General features: G+C 42.0%; 1 protein-coding gene and 1 non-coding gene across 2 annotated transcripts in view; both read right to left on the bottom strand.

Moving 5' to 3' along the window:
- PPP1R14C (protein phosphatase 1 regulatory inhibitor subunit 14C) overlaps positions 1-17,365 on the bottom strand; it is a 108,938-nt gene that overhangs the window by 81,247 nt on the left and 10,326 nt on the right. The gene's annotated exons all lie outside the window — the stretch shown is intronic.
- LOC112624004 lies at positions 4,456-4,559 on the bottom strand. Its single transcript, XR_003119335.1, has one exon. It is a non-coding gene; the product is annotated as a small nucleolar RNA U13 (small nucleolar RNA).

The raw sequence follows: 17,365 nt of genomic DNA on the forward strand, positions 1-17,365 counted from the left end.
TCAACAGTTCAAAGACGTCACACGTAAGTTCTTATTTTATTGTTTCTATTTTTAATTTTTTTTCCTCTTCTACTTACATTTCAAGAAGTAAGGAAAAGGACAAGTTTCCCATGACAACTGAATCAATTACCATTAAATTATTATTCAGACACTCCATGCAGTGAATTCATTTCCCTGGTCAAAATTTGTCATAGAATCACCTCTAACTATAATGGAAGGTTATATATTTTTAAGGAGTGTAAAATATCTTATTGATAATTTTATATTGAGGCTGGGCACAGTGGCTCACACCTGTAATCCCAGCACTTTGGGAGGCCATGACGGGTGGATCGCCTGAGCTCAGGAGTTCAAGACCACCCTGGGCAACATGGCGAAACCCCATTTCTACTAAAATACAAAAAATTAGCTGGGCATGGTGGCACGCACCGATAGTCCCAGCTACGTGGGAGGCTGAAGCAGGAGAATCACTTGAGCCCGGGAGGCAGATGTTGCAGTGAGCCAAGATTGCACCACTGTACTCCAGCTTGGGCTACAGAGTGAGACTCTGTCTCAAATAATAATAACTTTATATCGATCATATGTTAAAATGATAATATTTTTGATACATTGAGTTAAATGTTACTAACATTTTTAATTAAATTATATAATTGTATAAGAAGAGTATATAATAAAGTTGTAAATACTCAAAACATGACTTTCTAATTATTTGATGACATTTTCCTATTCTTACGCTCTTAAGGTTACTTCCATCTCCTGCATCTGTATGGAGGAAGTACTTGTCCCTGCTCCTCCCCAGGGACCTCACAAGGGTCACCTGAAATCAACCATGGTGAGAATTTACACCAAGGAAACTGGGCTGCTGTGAATCAAGGAATTTTTTTCTCTCATAAGAGCCAGTTGTTAAACTTTCACCAGCAATTCACTGCATATATGTGAACCTCAAAGACGAAAAAAGACAAAAAAAAAAAAAAAAGGGACGCTGTATTGTGTTAGGGAGAAGGAGTAGGGGAGAGGAAAGTAAAAGGGGAAGTTAAAATCGAAAGGGAGAAAGCAAGGTGGGGGAGGAGTGGGGGAGAGGAGAGTCAGGAGGGGAGGGACCGTAGAAAGGGTGGGAGAAAAGCAAGGGGAAGGGGAAGGGGGAAGGAGAGAAGGAGAGAAAGAGGGGAGGAGAGAAGGGGAGAAAGAGAAAGGGGAGAAGGGAGACATGGAGAGAAAGGGGGAGTTATTTTATGTGTTTAGTATCCCAAGGAAAACAAGGGTTCTATATAGGTAAATTATTTCAACTCTTTTTCTTCAAATCTCTCTAAAGGGATTCCTCGTGTGCCTGCCTTTGGGGTCTGAATGGCTCAGGTCACTCCTATGGCCAGGCGTCCTGCCACACTGCCTCTCGGGACACGCTGCAACAGGCTCAGAGCTCTCTTTGCCTTATACAGAGTATAAGACGGCTCTGGTCTTCCAAGCTTTTTATAGATGCTCCGTCCCCTCCCTTACTGTCAGGCTGTCAGCTGTCACTTCTAGATGTTCTCCCAGGATGTATACCTAGCAGCCTAGTTTGCTGCTTCTAAATCTAGTGAACTAAAAAAGCAGAAAACCAAACTTGTTAGAAATGTGGCTAAAGTAAGAGCACAGAAGCTCTACGTGGAAGCCCAAGGACCTCTGTGATAAATCAAGAACATACCCCAGCATACCCGAGAATATCATATCTCTTTAGGGTCTCAAAGCTACGCTTTCTGCTTTCTTTTTTCTTTTCTTTTTTTTTTTTTGGAGACAGAGTCTTGCTCTGTCACCCAGGCTGGAGCGCAGTGGTGCGTTCTCAGCTCACTGCAACCTCTGCCTCCCAGGTTCAAGCAATTCTCCTGCCTCAGCCTCCTGAGTAGCTGGCATGACAGGTGCCCGCCATCATGCCCAGCTAATTTTTTTGTATTTTTAGTAGAGACGGGGTTTGCCGTGTTGGCCAGGCTGGTCTCAAACTCCAGACCTCAAGTGATTCGCCCACCTCGGCCTCCGAAAGCGCTGGGATTACAGGCGTGAGCCACTGTGCTCGGCCTAATGTTTGTATTTAGAGATGAGGTTTCACCACGTTGGCCAGGCTGTTTTTGAACTTCTGACCTCAAGTGATTCGCCCGCCTCCGCCTCCCAAAGTGCAAGGATTACAGACGTGAGCCACGGCGCCTGACCTCTTTCTGCTTTCCTTTAGGTTCCTTCACTCGGTTCCAAATGACTGGAGTTACAAAATTCATGACTTCAAGGTTGGTGAGGTTTCACTAAATATATAAAATATTCGCCTGAGACAAGCTGAAAAGGAAAATGGACATGACATTAACTAAATAGAAAAGAGAATCACAGTCCCATCACGGAAGTAACATTAAGCACCAGCCGCCCTGTTCCCTTAGCAATCTGCTTCCTCCTCCTAAGGAGGGGAAGCTACGAGGCTGCCTCTCCCAGTGACTCCAAAAGGCTTCACAGCAGCTCAAACTGCAGCCACCGGACATGGGCAGTGGTGGACAACAAGTGCTGGTGGAGGCAGCCCCATTTTCCAACAGCTACCTCCTGGAGCTGGCCCCAGTTTGGGGATCTGCTTGTCCCTTGCCCCTCTTTGTTCACATCCATCCCCAGAGGAAAGGAGGAATAAAGAGACCCTGGGACATAACCCCAGGCCCTGGTGTCACCAAGCAAGATGGCACCATGGGAGAAGCCTCTAGGGCTCTTCTGTTCCCCAGGGGGCAGTTACCAAGAAGAGCAGCACTTGGCCAGGCACAGCGGCTCACGCCTGTAATCCCAGCACTTTGGGAGGCTGAGGTGGGCAGATCACGAGGTCAGGAGATCGAGACCACCCTGGCTTACATGGTGAAACCCCATCTCTACTAAAAATACAAAAACTTAGCCGGGCATGGTAGTGGGCATCTGTAGTCCCAGCTACTAAGGAGACTGAGGCAGAAGAATGGCATGAACTTGGCAGGCAGAGCCTGCAGTGAGCCGAGATCATGCCACTGCACTCCAGCCTGGGTGACAAAGCGAGACTCCATTTCAAAAAAAAAAAGAAGAGCAGTATGCAGCATGTGACACATGGTATGTGGCACGTGGCCCACTCACAATGCGATCTGGTGTACTGGCACTGACTGGCACATGCAGAGTCCACACCAACCTCCTGAAAATGCATTAGTCTATTTTTCTAAACTTGGTCTTTGGTCTGGCACTAAATTTTGAAAATGAGAAAAGTACTTAACTTCTCGCTGAATTCACTGTATGAAATACTGCACTTCACATTTATTTTCATCTCTTTTTCTTTGTAGGGTTTTGTTTGTTTTAAAATAGTCTGATAGCAACATAAAAGTTCTAATTCTTAGGCTTGTTGCCTGTTTATCCAGGCTGTCACACACAAAAATTTTAAATAACTGTAATAGAACAATAAAGCTACCTCAGATATGGAGGAATATTCTCAAAATTACCCTCCTTGCACTGAGTGTTTAACTTGTAAAGAAAGAAACAACAAATGTTATAAAATTAAAAATAGAAACTCCGGAAATAATCCTATTATTTCAGTTCTACTTTATGCCTACCACATAGTAGGCCCATAAAAGATATTTATTGTATGACTGGCTGGATGGTTAAATAGATGCAGTACTGCCAACTGAACAATCTGAGGTCAACCAACCTTCCCCAAGGACTTTAGCCAAAAGAGCTGGTCCAGAAACATATTTGGGCCTAGAGAAGAAATGTAATTAACTAGGCAAGTCGAGTCTTCTCTAACACAAAATCTGAGCATCTTTTCTTGGAGTGGGAGCCCAGATATTTTAAAACTCTTGCCTAAAGGCAAGTTCAGACCTGTCCACCAACTAACTGATGTTTATTGAATATTTACAGCACAGGGGCCACTGCCAGGAAATGCAGATGGAGTATAGTGAGCAAGACAGAAAGGCTCCACCTAATATTCGAACATACTCACTAGAATCTATATAGAGCCACACATATAAGGTCTCCTGTCTTAGTCAGTTTGGGCTGCTTTAACAGACCACCACAGACTGGTAGTTTAAACAACAGAAATATATTTCTCACCATTCTGGAAGTTGGGAAGTTCAAGATCAAGGTGCCACAGATTCCATGTCTGGTGAGAGCCAACTTCCTGGTTTGCAGATGGCTAACTTCTCAATGTGTTCTCCCACGATGCAGAGCAGAGAAAGAGAGCTCTCTTGTGTCTTTTATAAGGGCACTAATCCCATTCATGAGTGCTCCACCCTCAGGACATAATCACCTCTGAAAGGCCCCTCTCCCAGTACTATAATATTGGGGCTTAGGATTCCAACATATAAATTTTAGGGGGATATAAACATTCAATCTACAGTATCCCCTGATTTTTAACTACAGTCCAGTGAGAGAAGATGATCTTTAAATGAATGGTACTGGGTCAACTAGATGTCCAAGTGGAAAAAAAAGAATTTTTTTTTTCCAAATTCAGGGCAGATGGGTAATGTGCCAATGTCATAACAAGGTTCAAGGCTGGTACATCTCACACACGCATGTGAATACCCAGTCATCATGCTCATGTACTACAAAAGTACAGTACTGCCAACTGAACAATCTGAGGTCAACCAACCTTCCCCAAGGACTTTAGCCAAAAGAACTGGTCCAGAAACATATTTGGGCCTAGAGAAGAAATGTAATTAACTAGGCAAGTCAAGTCTTCTCTAACACAAAATCTGAGTATCTTTTCTTGGAGTGGGAGCCCAGATATTTTAAAACTCTTGCCTAAAGGCAAGTTCAGACCTGTCCATTATACCACACATAATCTTTTTTTTTTTTTTTTTTTTTTTGAGACGGAGTCTGGCTCTGTAGCCCAGGCTAGAGTGCAGTGGCCGGATCTCAGCTCACTGCAAGCTCCGCCTCCCAGGTTCACGCCATTCTCCGGCCTCAGCCTCCTGAGTAGCTGGGACTACAGGCGCCCGCCACCTTGCCCAGCTAGTTTTTTGTATTTCTTAGTAGAGACGGGGTTTCACCGTGTTAGCCAGGATGGTCTCGATCTCCTGACCTCGTGATCCACCCGTCTCGGCCTCCCAAAGTGCTGGGATTACAGGCTTGTATACCACACATAATCTTAATCTTAATCTCTACATTATACCACACATAAAAATGAATTTCAGATGGATTACAGATCTATATATAAAAGGTAAAATAATGAAGCATCAAAAAGGTAACATAGAAAAACATTTTCATGACCTTGTAGCAGACAAGGGCTTCTTAAATAGGTTGAAAATATACCAAATATAAAGGAAAAAGCTGACAAATTGGAAAATATTAAGATTAAGAACCTCTGTGCCTCAAAAGTCACCATTCAGAGAGTGAAAAAGGCAATTCACAAAGTGGAACACATATTTCCAACAAAGGGCTCTTATCTAGACTATAAGAGATCAATGTCCAGGATATATAAAAGACAACCCAAACCCAAAGTTGTTGTTTTTTCTCTTTGAAATGGGCAAAAGAATCGAACAAGCACTTCACAAAGAGGATATCCAAAGGCCAGTAAACATATGAAAAGGGGCTGGAATTGACTAGTCATCAGCTAAATGTAAATTTGAACCATAATGCAACACCACTATATACATAATGGACGGCTAAATGAAAAAGTCAGAAGATAGCAAGTGTAGGTGAGGATGGAAAACAATCAGGACTTTCACATAGTGTCGTGGGCATGTACATTGGTGCAGTTACTTAAGAAATCATCTGAGAGTACCTAGCAATGCTGAATATATACATACTCTATAAACCAGCAATTTTGCAACTCTGTATATAAGCCAACAGAAATGCAGACATAGGTTCACCAAAAGACACATGCAATAATATTCACAGAAGCGCAATTCAGAATAGCTCAAAACTGAAAGCCTTCCAAATGTCCACCAAAGTAGAATCAATAAAAAAACAACTGTGACGTACTCACACATGGAGTACTATGTGGCAACGGAAATGATCAAACCTCAAATGACATGCAGCAATGTGGGTATCTCACACATCTAATGTTGAATAACAATAACAACAAAAACAGACATAAAAGCTTTTAAGAAGGCAAAATTAATCAGATGACCTTGGAGGGAGGACAGGGGGCTAATAATGGGATGAGCATACATGAGGGACCCCTGCAGTGCTGGCACTATTCCATTTCCTGATCTGGAAGGTGGGTGGCTTCAATTTGACAAAATTCATCAACTGTGCACTTGCACTTGGGTTTTGTGTATTTTGCATGTTATACTACAATAAAAAGGATTTTTTTGTTTGTTTGTTTGTTTGTTTTGAGACGGAGTCTCACTCTGTCACCCAGGCTGGAGTACAGTGGCGCGATCTCTGCTCACTGCAAGCTCCGCCTCCCGGGTTCATGCCATTCTCCTGCCTCAGCCTCCCAAGTAGCTGGGACTACAGGCTCCAGCCATGACGCCTGGCTAGTTTTTTGTACTTTTAGTAGAGACAGGGTTTCACCGTGTTAGCCAGGATGGTCTCGATCTCCTGACCTCGTGATCTGCCTGCCTCGGCCTCCCAAAGTGCTGGGATTACAGGCATGAGCCACAGTGCCCGGCCTACAATAAAAAGTTTTTAAGAAAATACTCTCATTCACATCTTCACCTCTTTCTGTTCCTAGTCCCTTGGTCATGCCAAGATTCATCCTGCCATAGGATGTTTGCATGAACTGAGTCCAGTATGTCCCTCCAGGGCTTTGCACACCGCTGGTGCCATCCCTCATCATGCAGACCCAGATACAAATGCAATGAACTTCCTCAAAGAAGCCCTTCCTGGCCCCATTAACCTGGCCACAGTCTCTCACTCATTATCCTATTAGCTTTTTTTTTTCCTAGCACTACTCAGGAGCTGAAGCCATTCTGATTTACTCATTTGCGTTTGTTTTTAAGAGCACAGGGACTCTTTCGCTGTTGTATCCAAGCACCTGTGTCCCTAGCACCTAAAAGTGCATGTGGCATTTTGACCTCACTAATTTCTAACATATATCCAAACAAAAGTCCACCCACAAGTGTTTATACCACGCTTACTCGTAATCATCAAAAACTGAAGCAACCAAGATGTCCTTCAAGAGCCAAGTGGATAAACTGTAGTACATTTATACAATGGCATCTTATTCAGCCATAAAAAGAATTGAGCTATCAAGCCACAAAAAAAAAACCACACAGATGAATCTTAAATGTATATTGCGTAGTGAAAGAAGTTAGTCTGAAAATGCTGTATACTGTATGATTTCAATTATATGACATACTGGAAAAGGCAAAACGATAGCAATAGGAAAGGGATCAGTGGTTCAGGAAGAAATGGCAGAGGTTGGGCTGGCACTGTGGCTCTTGCCTGTAATCCCAGCACTTTGGGAGGCCCAGGTGGGCAGATCACCTGAGGTCAGGAGTTGGAGACCAGCCTAGCCAACATGGCAAAATCCCGTCTCTACTAAAAATACAAAAATTAGCTGGATGTTGTGGCGCATGCCTTTAGTCCCAGCTACTGGGGAGGCTGAGGCAGGAGAATCGCTTGAATCCAGGAGGCAAAGGTTGCAGTGAGCTGAGATCACACCACTGCACTCCAGCCTGGGCGACAAAGCAAGACTCCGTCTCAAAAATAAAAGAAAACAAAACAAAACGAAAGAAAACAAAATAAAAGAAAAGAAAACAAAAGAAAAGAAAAGGAGGAGGGTAAATGGGTAAAGCACAGGAGATATTTTAGGAGGTGCAACTATTCTGTTTGATACTGTAAGGGTGGATACATGACACTATGCATTTGTTAAAATCCATAAGACTGATTCCACAAAGAATTAATCTTAATGTACAATATACACAAATTTAAAAAATCATTTAGGAGATTGTGGGATCCTAGGATGGAATGTAGAATGTGATAAAACAATCTATCTATATTACAAATGTATGCAACAACCTCACTGAAGGGGATAGGGGAAAAGGGTGCTAACCGAAGTAACTAGAAATAAGTAGAGTCTGTTAAAATCAAATGCAAAAGGAGTGCACGTAAGCACCATCTTCTAGTTGATAAAGTTGTTTCCCATAGGGATTGAGTTAACAATTCTGATATTGCTGTACATGTACACTACAACTGAACAATTAAAGGAATGGTTATGGGTGGTGGGAACCACAGGTTTGTCTCTGTTGCAGTAGGAGTTTAAAGGCAGGGAAAGAAAGGGGACTAGCACGACCCATGTGGTAATGGATTAGAATCGAAGACATCAAATGAGCTGATGTTTAGCTTGATATAGATGCTGATGGTTACATATGGAAATATTTGTAGATATATATACACAAATTAGAATATACATATATCTTTTCTTGCTGTCATGTGAGAGATCTTAGAAACAATGGCATTTCAGTAGCAACAAGTACACCTGGCATCCCTTATGTTGGTTTTCTTGGTTACTTTACTTTTTTTTTCTTTGAGACAGAGTCTCACCCTGTCACCCAGGCTGGAGTGCAGTGGTGCCATCTCTGCTCACTGCAAGCTCCGCCTCCCGGGTTCACATCATTCACCTGCCTCAGCCTCCTGAGTAGCTGAGACTACAGGCACCCACCACCACGCCCAACTAATTTTTTCTATTTTTAGTAGAGACGGGGTTTCACCATGTTAGCCAGGATGGTCTTGACCTCCTGACCTCATGATCCATCTGCCTCAGCCTCTCAAAGATTTGGGATCACAGGCTTGAGCCACCGCGCCCGGCCCTTTTTTTTTTTTTTTTTTTTTTGAGACAGAGTCTTGCTCTGTCACCCAGGCTGGAGTGCAATGGCATGATCTCAGCTCACTGCAACCTCCACCTCCTGGGTTCAAACGATTCTCCTGTCTCAGCCTCCCGAGTAGCTGGGATTATAGGAGCATGCCACCACGCCTGGCTAATTTTTGTATTTTTAGTAGAGATGGGGTTTCACCGTGTTGGCCAGGCTGATCTCAAACTCCTGACCTCAGATGATCTGCCCTCTTTGGCCTCCCAAAGTGCTGGGATTACAGGCACGAGCCACCGCACCTGGCCATATCTTGGTTTCTAATAACAATCTCTAATAAAAGGAACCAGGGGTCCTTGGAGAAATGACTGGCTCTAAATCTGGGGCAGAAGACATACAAGATGAGTATTTTATAGTGCTAGAAAGTAAAGAAGTATTCAAGTATTGTAGTGCTAGAAAGTAAAGAAGTATTAAATACACACACACACACATGATCATGGGGGTATGTCAAAGGAACACAAGAACCAATAGAAACAGCTCCCAATAGCCAAAACTGGAATAATATGGGCCACAAAATAAAGTAATATTGAATTATAATCCAAGGCAAACAAGAAATATCCATGATCCATAGTGGCATAAATAAAGCAGACTAAGTAAACAAATGAGGAAGAAGAGACAAATCTCCCATGCAAAAGAATTCCATATACATTATGTAGCTACACAATGAGGCGGAACATAACTTCCCATTACTTAAGAATGAGCTACACATAGTGATTTTCTTCCAAAGAATACAGTGTGGAAAGAGAGGGAGTAACTGTACAGTGAAGAAGCCTGACAGACACTATCTCAGCCAGGTGCTCAAGGTGAATATCAACAGGTGAATATATATATATATAAAATATGTACCTAGAAAAGAGATTCAAATGATACATGATAACTATTAGTAGTGTTTTTTAGTATCGATATGGGTAATTTATTTTGTTTATCTGTTTTGTGCAATGCGCATATTGACAGGATGTACCTTGACAGAATGTGATAAAATGTTTCTTTACCTTTTGGGTCTTCCTCCCTCAAACCCATAAACACAGTCTAATCATGAGAAAAATATCAGACAAATGCCATTTGAGGGACATTCTACACAATACCTAATAAGTACTCCACAATAATGTCAAGGTCATCCAAAACAAAGGAAGGCTGAGAAACTGGCATAGCCAAGGGAGTCTAAGGAGACATGCCAGGTAAATGCAACGTGGTGTCCCGGATGGGATCCTGGAACAGAAAAAGGACTCTAGGCAAAAACTAAAGAATCTGAATAAAGTATGGACTTTAGAGAATAATAATGTATCAATATTGGTTCACTGATTGTGACAAATGTATAATTCTAACATGTTGCTAACAGGTAAAACCTGTTGCAGAATATATGGGAACTGTGTTCTGTCTTCACAATTTTTCTGTAAATCTAAAACCATCTAAAACATAAAGCATATTTGTTGAAAAAAAAAAAAAAAAGAATGCCTGGCAGAGACACACGAAGGGACTAGTAGGTGGATATTGGAAGGAGGGACAGAAGGACTGTGCCTTGTATGATGGAAGGATGGACGGATGCTGGGATGGCTGATGGACGGATAATTGACAGAGCGGCTTAGAAAGCCGAGAGCACACAGGCCGGGCGCAGTGGCTCACACCTGTAATCCCAACACTTTGGGAGGCCGAGGTGAGCGGATCACGAGGTCAGGAGATTCAGACCATCCTGGCTAACACGGTGAAAACCCGTCTCTACTAAAAATACAAAAAATTAGCCGGGCGTGGTGATGGGCACCTGTAGTCCCAGCTACTCGGGAGGCTGAGGCAGGAGAATGGCGTGAACCCGGGAGGCGGAGCTTGCAGTGAGCCGAGATCGCGCCACTGCACTCCAGCCTGGGCGACAGAGTGAGACTCCGTCAAAAAAAAGGGGGGAGGGGAGGGGAGTGGAGGGGAGGGGGCTGAGAGCACACAAGACAAAAACTGGAACAGGCACTTGGAATTCAGCAACATGGAGGTCATGAACCTTCTGGGTGGAAAAGAAGGACAAGCCACACAGCAGTGGCTAAGAAGGTCACAGAAGTTGATAAAATGCGATCAAAGAATATAGACAATCTCTCTGTCAAATGTGGCTGAAGAGAGGAAGAGAGAGAAAGGCTTTTGTGTGTATTTGTGTTCTAATAGTCTACTGAGGTATAATTTACATATCACAAACTGCACAGATCTTCAATATACAGTCTATGACTCTTGAAGCAAAGGAACAGCTGATGATACAGAAGTCAGCCCCTGAGCAGTTAGAAGGGGCCGGGCTCCAGAAGGAAGTTGAAAAGTGATCCAACCTTCCTTTTAACTTTCCTTCTGTCCTGTGGGTGGTGGTACCATCCTCATCCTCAGAGACTATCTTTCCTGCCCCCCAAAAATAAAGACACCAAAGGAGTCTTCCAAAGTGTTATGTGTTCTATCCAAAGTGTTAAGGCTGCTTCCTCTGAAAATATAAAGAATCTAATATAAACAAATTTACTGGCTTTTTCTTCCTTATTTATAATTTTTTAAAAATTTAAAACCCATCTTCCTCAAAAAGAGAAGATGGGAAAAACACCAATCAAGCTATTCCAAACATTGTAAAGCCCTGTGGCAGGAGAGGGCTTGTGCCCCTTTCTCACCCATGACAATAAAACAGTGGGATACTCATGCCCGCCCCTTCTAAAAAACAACTTTGAAGTTATTCTCTTATAGGAGAAATACATGTGCATTGCACAAAACAGATAAAATAAATTACCCACAATTATACTAAAAAGCACTACTAATAGTTACCATGTATCATCCGAATCTCTTTTTTAGGTACATATAAAAGATACCCTATGAAAAAAGAGTTTTACCTAGAATACATGTTATCTATTATTACTTAATTCAATGTGATAGAGCTCCTACTACAGAACAGTAATTCTCTTGAAGCAATCCAACAAGAGTTTTCATTCTGGAGTGTTGATTAGATTATTTTACATTCATAAAACCTGGTGTGTGACCAAATTTGCAATCAAGGTAGAAACCCCACCAATATTCCATAATAAAAAAATCTCAACAGCCTCTGCCCCCCATTGGGTCAAAGAACAACCTTTAATTTGAATACACAGATTAACAAGGCAGAATTAGTTATAGCAAAAGTATAGTAGATGTTGCTAATAATACCTTCATAAATATTCTGAGCTTTTGGGGGGATGGTTTTTCATATTATTAATCCTCAAAATTTCTCTGAAAGGATTAGATCATTTAAAAGTGGAAATTAAAGTTAGCCAAGGAATGATGACTGACAATCACTCTTAATAAAGGTAGGTAGTGGGCAGCCTGCTCATCCTTCTAGACAGACCAAGCCAGCTCCCCTACCCCAGGAAGATGGGAGGGTCTATCTTAGAAGGCAACGTCTCTGTTATGGTTTGAATATCCCCATCAAAAGGCACGTTGCAACCTTAATTCCCAGTGCAGCAATGTTGGTAGGTGGAAACTTTAAGAGGTGGAACTCAATGGGAAGAGCTTGGGTCACAGACACTCCACCTTCTGGGCCTAGGTGTCTTGGCGCAGTTCTCACTACAGTGAGTGAGTTCTTGCTCTTGTGAGACTGGATTCATTCTGGAGGTGACAGATTAGTTCCCACCAGGCCAGGGTCTGTTTTGATCCTTCACCTGTATCCACTTCCCCTTTGACCTTCCATCATGTTATGACATGGCATGAGACTCTCCCTGGAAGCCCAGAAGCCAAACAGATTCAGTGCCATGCTTGTGGGACTCCCCAGCCTCCAGAATCATGAACCAAACAAGCCTCTTTCTTGATAAATCACCCAGTCTCAGGTATTCTGTGACAGCAACACAAAATGGACTAAGACATCCTCTCAATCAGGGCATAAAGGATGTGAAAAGAACCTGTGTGTGTAACCAGTAGGTATCTCTGAAATGAGACAATGAGACAAACTGTTTCCCACCACCAGTAAGAAGCCATACTTAGGAGCTTTTCTGTTTGTTTTGATTTTGTAAAGTGGCGCTAGAGGTAGGAAGACATTCACAAGCATGGACTCCTGGAGCAGAAGGCTGAGGTCCACACCCACTCCACCCCTCCTGTGTAGACCACACTCTCTCACATCCTTGGAGTTGTGGTTGTAACAGCTGACATGAGAATTTCATTTTACTAAATATTTTATACATTATCTGTATCTCATTCTTTGCCCTCCTTAGGAGTTTATAGTAAGGTGTCAGTCATTAACTAAGTAAACTAATTCCTCATTTTGTTCTTCAGAGTGATGAGTTAACTCAACCTTGGGATCATTCACCATTGAGTACAGCCCATCACCTCTTTGAACCCCTAAAAGGGTTCTTAATCTAAGTCTAACATAGGATGTTCCCAAGGTTTAAGGCATGACTGGCAGCTAAATGCTTTGGAGTCTCTGGCTAATTTAGGTGGCAACCTTTCCATAATACAGACAAGTTTTCACTATCTAAACATCTCTCCATGTAAACTGCTTGTGGTGTAAGATTAGTAAATGCTGAACCATAGGATATAAAAGATATCCTATGAAAAAAGTTTTTTCTTTCTGATGAAGAAATGGAATATTTTAACATAACAAAAGGCACTTGTCTAACAGAGATAGTACGTGCTGTTTTCTTAGTTTTAATATTTCTAGGGTGCTTTCATTATAGCAAGCATAATCATGTTTTAGCACCAAATCAATGACTCATTTTCTTTTGACTTGTCAGAGAGCGGCCACAACCCAACACAAACATGAGAAAAACCAGTTGACTAATTTGAATTGTTATGTAGAGTATTAGCTCATAAGAACCAAACAGAAAAGCCACTTCTGTCAATCTGAAACTCAACACCTCACCTACCTGGCTTGAAACAGATTTAATTCCATTAATATTAGCAGAAATGAATGAAATGGGCTTTGCCAATTGCACTATTGACATATAAATATAAGAGAAAAATATTAATAGATGATTGGCGGCAGCAGCTAAGGACTTGAGCAAAAACATCATTTAGCATAAGCAAACCAAGTTATTAATAGTTTTTTACATTGTACTTAGAAAAAGCATTACTTTACTTCTGCCATGTCAGTGATAATATCTGCTGCCTTCAAATATGTAAGATAACATATACACTCGTATCCCTTGGCTTATTTAAAGACAGTTTCTAACTTTTAACCTCAAAAGGCATTCAGCATGGAGCCAATTCCATCTAAATAGATAGACCAAGAGTGCAAGGACTCCATGACCAACTGCCCATGCAAACCTGGCAAAGAAGGAAAGACGTAGCTCACTCACTGGGGTGTCTACTTCAGAGATAATGGATTTAAATTTTTCTTTTTTTTTTTTTCTTTTTTTTTTGAGACAGAGTCTTACTCTGTCGCCCAGGCTGGAGTGCAATGGTGTGATCTCAGCTCACTACAACCTCTGCCTCCCAGGTTCAAGCGATTCTCTTGCCTCAGCCTCCCGAGTAGCTGGGATTACAGGTGCCCACCATCACACTTGGCGAATTTTTGTATTTTCAGTAGAGACGGGGTTTTATCATGTTGGTCAGGCTGATCTCAAACTCCTGACCTCAAGTGATCCACCCGCCTCAGCCTCCCAAAGTGCTGGAAGTACAGGCGTAAGCCACCGCGCCCAGCCAGGATTTGCATTTTTCTTAAGAAATGGCTGACTCCTGTAAATGGTTCACTTATGAAATAACAGAATCCTCTAAATTGTTCAACTAAGATGAAGCATATTTGAAAATGTATCAAGTAAATCAAACAAAAAAGATTTGCTCAATCTATTGGCCAAACATGCTAGAATACATGGAAGGTATCTGGGGGGAAATGGTGCAACTGATGTTCACAGTTTCCAGGAAGCAAGCCTTTTAAACAGCAAGGCAGTTTAAACTTGGGCATGTTCCTAAGACTCTTGGAGCCTCCCCGTTTTCTCATTTTAAAATGGAGTAACTACTTATGTCACAGAGTCTTTATGCGGGTCAAATGGGATTATCCAATGGTGCTTTATGATTCTATCATTATACCAAATAAATATTACAAAGAGTAAGTTTTGCTTTTCACTTCCTGCCAGAACTGTCCATAAAAAATCTTAAGTTTTTCTTGTTATCCCCTCTTATTAGTCCTAAAACTAACTATAAAGCGACACTCCAGGAATAAACTCCCCAATAGAAAGTAATTTGCTCAGTATAGATTTAGTCATGCTCTTATTCAGGCTAATTTGTACAATTCACCTTGTTCAATTTTACTCCTGAAAACTGCTGTGATTTTCCCTCTCAGATGCTCATTTCATATCTCAAAACAAACCTCCCTCAAGTTAAAATAAATACCACCATTAGTTAATTAGGAGGTGCCAAGATAAAGGACAAATAATAAGAACAGAAAAGCACCCCCCAAAGTCAATATTATAGGTTATATGCCTAAAATCTTAAGTCAAACATGCCAGTTCTTAAAGGTTAACCCAATTAAATGCAAAGAAAAAGCAGCTACGGTGGCTGTAAGTGTCTGTGCTGTCAGATTCCAAACTTAACTTGAAAGCCAGTAGTTAAGGAGAGGTTTCAGAAGAGGAAAAGATGATTTTTTAAAAAAGTTCTTAAACTAATCCTTACATTCTAGTCCCTATCCAAGCCACTCACACAAGACATCATGCCAGTGCAGGATGGATATGCTCCCACTTCAGCCACAGGAAATTAGCTCTGCAAATTTGATGGCCCTTTGGTGAACTAGTCTAATCCTTGTCTCAGGTTTGCCTTGAAGGGGAAGACACTTCTATTTCTCCTGCTTTCAATATCACTCTTTCAATATCACATCTCACTTTCGCCAGTGCAGCCCTGGCTTTAGCATAGAACCTCTAAAGGTTGGAGCTGGAAAGCCCCAGACCTCCCTCATCTTTTTCAGATGAAGAAAGAAAACCTGAAAACAAACTCTGTGACTTGCCAAGCTCCTCTAGCTGGTCAGCAGTGGCCCGACTAAGACGGAACTCACAGGCAAGGGCCATTCCCACTACCTCACACTGGGAACGGCCGACCGGAATTAATCTCATAGTTGCCAGCAAGGCTTCCACAGCCACAAAGCATACATCCTGCCGTGGCTTATTCATTTCTGAAGCCCAGCTCTTAGGAGATTACTTTCTCTTACTTAAGATCTGACTTCCTATTAAAATGAAAGATAACTAAATTGTTTTTAGTCATTTGCATTATAATGTCAGTGAATTTATCATATCCTTTCCTAAACGCAGACTTTGAGTAAAGACATGTGCAGTCACTATGTACTAAATAACTGTACTGAATACACTAACACAGCTGTGGACAGGATAGAGTCCTTGCCCCAAAGAGCTTTCAATCCTATAGTCTCCTCCATTTTTCTGTCATAATGGGAAGGATTCCTTGACTTTTTCTATTTTTTCCCTTACACAGTTTGAAAGGGGTAAAGCTTCTTATAACCCCTTTCCTTCCCTATGTTATCTGTTGAACAAGTGAATGAATGAGTGAGTGAATGAATAGTCCAGCCCTCCACAGCTCCTTCCACAGTTTTCCCCATGGATTCTTTCAAAATGAAGAAGCTGTTTCTTAATCACTTTATTCCTCAACCATAAAGTGATTATTTAGAGACCCACCTACGCTCTGGTCTTCTCTTTTTTCTAAGCTTTTACTCAGTGGAACAGATTTCCAAAATGCCAGTGCTGACTAAGAAAAACCTGGTGAGAATGTATTGGCCCTAACTTTTAAGCAGAGGCAGGAATCCAGGCTTTCATTCTTGTTCTTTGAAGACTTGTGTGAGCCTGTTGCTCCGAGTATTATCCACAGATGGAAAAGCACTTGCTACTTCCTTGCACAAGCATTTCTACTCACATAGAAATAAGCAATTCCTGTGCAAACAAAATTCTTGGACATGCTGAAGACTTAAAATTATAGAGAATGGCAGTAACTCGTGATCCCTTTCTTTGAAGACTTTCATTACCCCATACATCTGTGCCTTATGCCACAACTTCCTTTTAGTTCAGATGTTCAAAGGACTCCATAGTTATAATTTACAACCAGGAAAAAGAACCATAACTTCAAGTTGACAGTGAAAGAGCAGGTTTTCAATACAGGCAGAGCCAAATTATATTCATGTGTTTAATTTTGGGAACACATTTCTGAAATGCACATCACGAAACCAGAAGATGCAGCCACTGTCACTCACTGACAGTCAAATAAATAGCACAGACTGAGTGGCTCAAACAACAAGCATTTCTGTCTCACCGTTCTAGAGGCTGGAGGTCTGAGATCAGGGTGCCAGCATCCTCCTCCTGGTCTACAGGTGGCCGTCTTCCATCTTCTTGCTGTGCTTTCATGCTGCGCCCTTGCATGGCAGTGAAAGCGAGCTCTGGTCCCTTCCTCCCCTTTCAAGGGCATTAATCACATTACAGGACCTCCACCCTCACGACCTCACTTAACACCAATGACCTCCCCAAAGTCCTCCCTCCAAATACCATCACTCTGGGGACTAGGGTTTCAACCTATGAATCTGGGGGGACACAAACACTCAGTCCATAGCAGGGACACCCAAGTGCAGCCAGGTGTATGAGAATCACCAGGGCTGCAAAGGTACAAGATTCTGCCTGCAGGAGGCTGCAGTGAGGGTAGGA

The sequence above is a fragment of the Theropithecus gelada genome, chromosome 4 (genome assembly GCF_003255815.1).
Source record: "Theropithecus gelada isolate Dixy chromosome 4, Tgel_1.0, whole genome shotgun sequence".
Classification (NCBI taxonomy): Eukaryota; Metazoa; Chordata; class Mammalia; order Primates; family Cercopithecidae; genus Theropithecus; species Theropithecus gelada.